Consider the following 8255-nt stretch of genomic DNA (forward strand, 5'->3'; position numbering starts at 1 on the left):
ATATAAGGCTTTCTGTTGTGGAATATTTCATATGGAGTTTTGTTATGCCTTTAATTGACAAGCACCGTGTTCTGAACATAGTAGGCTGTATTTATGGCTTCAGCCCAAAAAGTAACAGGCAAGTTAGCATCTGCTAACATGGTTCTTGCAGCTTCAATTAAAGTTCTATTTCTTCTTTCTGCAACACCATTTTGTTCAGGAGTTCTAGGAGCTGAGAATTGTTGAAGTATTCCCTTTTCTGCACAAAATTTTTGCATAACTCCATTCTTGAACTCAGTACCATTGTCACTTCTCATCATTTTAACCTTCTTATTCAATTTGTTCTCAATCATTGTTACACATCCCTTAATCAACTCTGCAGTCTCATCTTTGGTACTTAGAAAATAAACCCAAGTATATCTTGAATAGTCATCAATGATCACAAGACAGTATCTTTTCTTTCCTATACTTGGCACACTCACAGGACCAAACAGATCCATGTGAAGTAATTCAAGTATTTGATCAATTGAGTTGATGAGCTTTGACTTATGAGAAGATTTGTGTTGTTTTCCTTTCTGACATTAATTACAATGATCTTCCAATTTGAATTCTCTTGCAGGTAATCCAATCACATGCTCACCATTCATAAGTCTGTTCATGTTCTTCAAGTTCACATGACACAGTTTCATATGCCACAATTTTGACTCATTTTCAGTGGCTTTGGAGACAAAACATGTACCACCTCTTGAAACAGCTTCTTTCATGTTAAGCTCATATAGGTTGCCATTTCTAGGTGCCATCACATAATCATTTCAGGTGGAATCACAAACTCAGGTTTTAAGATGAAACAGTGAGAATCATCAAAACTCACTTTGTAACCCTTATCACACATTTGTGATATGCTCAGTAGATTATACTGAAGACCTTCAACATGAAATACATTATCAAATGAGACTTTTCCATTTGTTAAAATTTCTTTCCCCACAATCTTTCCACCATTCTCATCACTTCCAAATGCTACGGGATACCACTACATTAATTTATATCATATTACATTGTTGCTAGTTTCGTTACTGTCTAGGTGTTACACACAAGTTTTACCGATAAGACATTAATATATTCATTACAAAATATAGATCAGCAAGCTTCCAACAAGTAGCACAGATCATTAAGCACATATCAATCATTCCAACTTGGGCATACCTAGAAAACATGTAAAGAAAACGGGTCAACTACGAATAGTTGGTGAGTTTCACTAATTTAAATAAACACTGACAGATCATTTTAATAATCATTTATTAGCAATGAAATTATGCGGGGAACTATGTTTCCCCAGAACATTTATAACCTCTGGGAACTAAGTTACCCCAGAACAATAATAACCTCTGGGAACTATGTTACCCCAGAACAATAATAACCTCTGGGAACTAAGTTACCCCAGAACAATAATAACCTCTGGGAACTAAGTTACCCCAGAACAATGATAACCTCTGGGAACTATGTTACCCCAGAACAATCCCACACAATGAACAATTTATATATTCTGTGCATCAAACCATATATATATAAATATACAAGTGTTTCCATACGATCAGTATGTACTTAAATACTTTAATAAAGACATGTTTTCCGCCCCGGGAAAATACTCAAAACAGTTCAGTAAAAGGGGCTCGTGAAAACTCACCTTTCTGTGAGTCGGGACGTGGTACAATGAACTGCTATAAGCCTGGATCTGTAATATGATATCTAGTCGTTACTATATAATTCCCATAAATTAAATCTGTGTTAATCGGTACATCTGGGGACATTGTTAACCCAGTACTGTACTCGATCCGGGGACAATGTTAACCCCGTGACACTTCTAAGGACTCAGATTGTAACATTACTTAGAGTCTGACGGTCAAAATTATCATTTTTATGTTTTCCTTGATTTGCGTGTCTAGCACGGTCATCCGTTTTTAGTTTCAAAAATGGGTTTGTTCACACCCGACCCAAAAATGGTGTTTGACTGTTATTTTAGTTAAAGTGATGAAATTAGAGCTCGGTTTGGTCACCCCGTTTGGCCGCTGGGCCCGTTTCCGTCATTTAGGTGCCGGAAACAGTAAAATCGGGTAAAATTACCCAAATCATCTGAATTATTTTCGGATGATTTACTTTTATTTAATTTACTTAGTATTATGAAAATGGTCCATTTTTAGGTTTTTATATACCAGTCAGCTCGCTTATGCGAGTTTTGCCGGTTTACACGTTTTAAGCTTTAAAAATTTGTCTTTATGTTCTTTTTAGCACAAGTAATTACCCGTTTAGTCTCGGGTCTTGAAATTTTGCACAAAACTTATTTTGACAGTAATAAATTTTATAAAAATTTTCCAGATTTATTTTTTTATATTTACATTTATTTATCTATTTTTAAACATTATTAAAACACTAAATATGTCAAAAATACCAAAAGACTTTAGAAAAATACCAAATTTTTCCGGGATGATCCCTGCCATCCTCATAACTCCCTGGAATTTTTCCAGAACCCAAAACTCATTTTTCAAGCTATTTTCACAAAAACCGAGCTAGAAAGCCCTAGAACTCGTTTTACCGAAAAGCCCCTTTAGACTTCTCCAACGGAGCTCAAATTTTGTGTGTGACTTTTATATGTTATAAAAAGCTTATCCTAAATTTTCCAGAATTTTTCATCAAGTTTAGCTATTTTTCACCATTTTTGGCCAAAACCGAGCATTAAATTCACCAAATATTCATCCTTTATCCAAAAATTACCAAAAATTCACAGATCTCATATTTTCATGTGTAGATCATCTCTGTGAAATTTCGTGACCCGACTCTAAGCACACTACAATCTGTCCAAAATCACTAAATAACACGAAAACCGAACTATCTTGTGTTTTCTAGCGTTAGATCGCAAAGATCTTGGTTTCTAGCCTTTGCTAGCCACTAGATACAACACTTACAAGCACAATAACACTATACCAAGCAAGTTACACCAACAATCAAACCATTTCTTTCATAGTGTCGGTTTTGATATAAAAACAAAGGTTTTAACCGTAAAAATCCGTTCTCGACTCTTTTTACTCATTTCTTGGACCAAGATCCCTTGTATAACTTGTATACATCTCTTGATCGTGTAAGAGTCGGTTTCATCTCGGGTTTTCACCCGTCTTTCACTTGGAAATTCATTTTTAAAGGTTCTAACCGTAAAAATTCGTTATTGACACTTTTAACTCGTTTCTTGGATCAAGATCCCGTGTATAACTTGTATACATCACTTGATCTAACAAGGATCGGTTCCATCTCGGGTTTTCACCCATATTTCACTTGGAACCTCTTGTTCTTGCAAAACAACTCAAAATTAAGAAATCAACACCAATGAATATGCATTATAACATGTTTATACCTTGTGTTCTTGGTTAAAAGGGATGGATTTGATGAACACTTGAATGTATGGAAAGATTTGAGAGAGTTTTGATGTTGTAAAAAAGAAAAATGAATTGATAATAATGGATAGGGTGGGCCGATCGGTCCACCATATGGGGTGGGGTGGGACCCACAAATCCATTCTAAGCCACATATTCGGATTACGCAATCCGGATAATGTTGTGGATAATCTGGTTCGGTTCGTTTCTCGTTTAAACTCGTAATTCGGCTTAAAACGAGCCTAAAATGGTTGTTTTTCGGGTTAAAATAAAATTTACATAAAACTGATTTTAAAAACTTTAAAAACTTAAACCATGACGTTAAATGACTTAAAACATCGTATTGTCGGTCTTTGTGCATCTTTTTCGGTTTGATCGATCGTCTCTTGCTTGGTTTGATGTTAAAGGTTTCGTTTATCGTATCGACGTACTAATAAATCGAAATCCTTGTTTTGTGCTATAATTCACTTATCCCGAAGCATTAATACTTCGCAAACATCACTAAACATTATATACTTCGTCTATAATGTAATTCCCGATTCGTTCGGGTTTCAATAATCGTTCATTGGTTAATTGTAATTCCAATACGATTCACTATATAATCGAGTATGATTCGTACTATGAATCATATATACTCGTATATACGTACTATAACTCATATAATCAATATTAAATGACACGTAAATAGTATATACCGGCTAGGGTATACCTGGATTTGCCGGAATCGTTACATTCTCCCCCCGTTATAAAAATTTCGTCCTCGAAATTTTACACGTCAACTACTTCCTTTTGAGGAAATAGGTGGGGGTATTTCTTCCGAAATTCATCCTTTCGTTCCCAAGTAAATTCTGGGCCTCGTTGCGAATTCCATCTAACTTTGACCAACGAGATCTTATTGTGTCTAAGTTGCTTGATTTTTGTGACACCCGGTAATTTCCCAACCCTATAAACTAAGTAATCAGCCTAATAATTAGGTGATTGTGAATATTATGCGCGCTAAATTAGAATCAGCGCGGGCATGTTATGTACGCCCTGCGCGAGCGCGCTATGTTAGAATCAGCGCGGGCATGTTATGTGCGCCCTGCGCGAGCGCGCTATGTTAGAATCAGCGCGGGCAATTGTTATGTACGCCCTGCGCGAGCGCGCAATGTAAGAACCAGCGTGGGCATATGTTATGTGCGCCATGCGCAAATGTTTTGGCTTTATGTTTTCATGTAACTTAATTTTATGTTGTCTGATGGGTTGACCGTCCCGCATGATGCTAAGGCGGGTGCATCCCAAAACGTTTATGCGCATGCGGAAAGGGAACTAACCTCCCCGCATGGCGGGAACATTGAGAGCTAGTTTGTCTGAAGCTCCAAGATGGAATTGACTTCAACATGACTGATCACTGTGTTGAAATACCAAGACCACCTGGAGAATCTACAAATGAAACTCAATGTCCCTAACTGCGAGAAGGTTACGCACCTACCCGCAGCAAAGAAATGTCCTTCACGCAGAAAGCTATGCGCACAAAGTTATACGCGCAGAACACTTAACCTAATCTCCAGATTTAAGGAGGATTATTCCCGCCCAAAAGGAAACAAGTAGCGTGTTTCAGAAATTTCTACTTTTAACTGTACACTGACAAAAGCACCTGAAAAAGCATACTGTAGCATGAAAAGTCAACTGTCAGCCACCCTACTCTCACCAACCACAGACCTGCATGTCCTGTCCAAATCAAATCAGAATCTTTTATCCACTCCTCCACTTTTAAATAAATAATAATAATTTCCATACTTTATCATCATTACACCTAGATATGAAAAGATTACAATCCCCTAAAGCAGGGATTGTGTTCCCTTGAGTTTGCCTATAAATATGTAACCTAAATTATCACCCAAAACACACTTCAAACTTCTCTCTTAAGAACTGCAAACTTGCACTAATCATCTTCCAAGCATCCGTTTGATTTTCAATTCCGTTCCTGTTACTAGGTAAGCCGAGATTATAACCCTGAGATCTACTTTCCGACCCTATATTCTCCTATTTCTTGATCTTAATATATATACTTGTTATTTAATCGTATTCTAGACCTTCAATTCCGAGGCCAACACCAAGAAAACCCGAATCTCGATTAATCCCTTAACAAGAACCACAGGTGAGTCTCACAGCCCCTATTTTCACTGTTTTCACTATTTTTAAACTGTTTTCGGGGCGAGGGACACGTACCTAAATTATGTTTTATCATGATACTCTTACAAGCAATGCAAGCAATTATGTGTTTAAATAATGTTCATTATGGTATACTTACGAGCAATGCAAACGGTTATCTATGGTTTTCGATGAGAGTGCAATACGAGTAAGTGATCACTTTACCATTGGAACTCTAAGGGTAGGGACTGCTGGTTTGATCCGCCCACTCGTAGGGGTCGCACCTCTTACACAGACGAGTGCCTAGCATATCAAGGGGCAGTACTATGGGTTTGAGCCCGCTCGTAGAGGTCGCTCCTCTTACGCAGACGAGCGCCTTGTTTTCCGGCACAACGTCCGCGCGTAACCCGCGGGACGGTATTATTTGCTCGTAGTGGCAGCGCCACTTACACAGACGAGCACGGTTTTTCAGAAGTGTCCGCGCGTAACCCGCGGGACGGTATTACTTATTTCGCTCGTAGTGGCAGCGCCACTTACACAGACGAGCACGGTTCCCAGAAATGTTCGCGCGTAACCCGCGGAACGATTTTATCAGAATATGTTGACAGAACTATGTTTTACCAAGCATGTGTTTTAATGATGCTATAAGAATTATGTTTTAGAATGATTTTATCCAGACTATGATGCAACACGATTTATCAAGTTACTAAAACTTGTGAACTCACTCAGTTTATACTGATTCAAATGTTTTACGTGTCTTTCAGGAGATAACTAGGTAGCGCATGGAGTCACACTTAGAGCACCTCACGCTGAACATCTAAAACTAGCTTTTTGGAAGATTTTAGTTCTATCCCTTCGATGCGCGCGGTTGTCCCCGCCATTCAAGGGGATATGGCGTGGAAATCTTCAACAGTTTTTATACTTGGATGTTTTTATGTAATTTTTAAACAATGTAATGTATTTGTATTAAACATTTCACGCGCAATGAAAATCCTACTTTGAATGTTTGCAATGGCCCGTGCTTAAGTATCAATCCCCACTCGCGCGCGCCCGGCTGTTTCCGCCGTTCAGGGCCGGGTGTGACAGATTGGTATCAGAGCACTGGTTATAGCGAACTAGGAAAAGAAGTTTTAACCTAGACTATAACCGTCGGGGAATCGCATGAAGTATTTTTCAAAGAAAATATTTTCAAAAGAAACTATACACACACTTAGGAACACGGGTCACACAGTGTCTAGTGAATAAAGATAAGAACATTATGTGCTCAAAGTACATGCGCTAAGTTTGATATATTTTCACTCTTTTAAAGCGAGAATGCCTCCAACTAGAGCCAAGGGAATTACCATGACACCCGAGGAACTCGCGGAAATAATCGCGCAAGCGATCGCAACTCATGAGGCCAGCAAGGCCGAATCAAGTCAGGGTCGTCAGAACGAGACCCCAGAACCCGAATCAGGAGCCTTGGACAAAGGGTGCTCCTATAAAACATTTATGGCCTGTAGGCCTTGGCCATTCAAGGGTACCGAAGGGGCCATTGGGCTCTACAACTGGATTGACAAGATCGAGACAGTTCTCTCCATTAGCGGATGTAGTGAGAACCAGAAGGTCCTTTACGCGACCTGCATGTTCCAAGAAGCAGCTTCGTCTTGGTGGAAGCTTCAAGTGAAGACTTTGGGACGAGAAGTTGCTCTTCACAAGACCTGGGAGGAACTAAAGGAAATGTTAATGAGAAAGTTCTGCTCTCGCGCAGAAATTCAGAGTCTGCAACAGGAATTCTGGAACCACACCATGATAGGAACGGATATCGACGCCTACAACAACCGGTTCAACGAGCTTTGCCAGTTGGTGCCAGACATGGCAAGCACGGAGGAAAAGAAGATCGAGAGATATATCTTTGGGTTACCTCCTGTTGTTAGGGTTCCGCTCAACGCCGCAGCGCCTCCAACCTTTGATGAGGCGGTAGCGCGGGCCATCACCCTTACAAGGGATACGGTCCGTGCGGGTATGTTGACTACGCGCGGAAACGAGCAGCGAACCTCTGACTCCAAGAGGAAATGGAACTCTCACCACCGAGGGTCCGACTCCAAGCAGCCACCGTTCAAGAAGCAGGAGAACGCGAGGGTTTACGCGATCCAAGCCGCGGAGCCATCAAGGAAAGGATACAGCGGGCCTAGCCCATGGTGCAACAAATGCAAGTTTCACCACGAGGGTGAATGCGCGAGCGTCACGTGCGCCAAATGTAACAGGCCAGGGCACAAGACGGTGAATTGCCGTGCTACGGAAGCTGGAGCCAGTGACAACTGCTACGCATGCGGGAAGCCAGGGCATTTTAGTCGGGATTGCCCGCAAAAGGGAAACCAAGCTCGCGGGAGAGCTTTTGTGATCGGCGCGGGCGAAGCTAAAGAAGAGCCGAATGTGGTAACCGGTACGTTTTTGCTTAACGGCCATTTTGCATCTGTCTTATTTGATACTGGCGCTGACCTAAGTTTTATATCCGCTGAGTTTAAAGACTCCCTAAGCTTAGCAACCAGTAGGCTAGACACACCTTATACTATAGAACTAGCCAATGGTAGGCAGTTATGCGCGAACGAAAGAACTGAACAATGTGTAATAGTCATGGGAGGTCACGGGTTCAATATTAACTTGTTGCCAATAGACTTGGGAAGTTTTGACATTGTGGTAGGTATGGATTGGTTAGTCGAAACCACGCAGAGGTTATTT

This window comes from Bidens hawaiensis, unplaced genomic scaffold (assembly GCF_021521415.1).
Source record: "Bidens hawaiensis isolate Kalapana, Puna unplaced genomic scaffold, B.hawaiensis_p1.1 tig00006678_1, whole genome shotgun sequence".
In the NCBI taxonomy this organism is placed as follows: Eukaryota; Viridiplantae; Streptophyta; class Magnoliopsida; order Asterales; family Asteraceae; genus Bidens; species Bidens hawaiensis.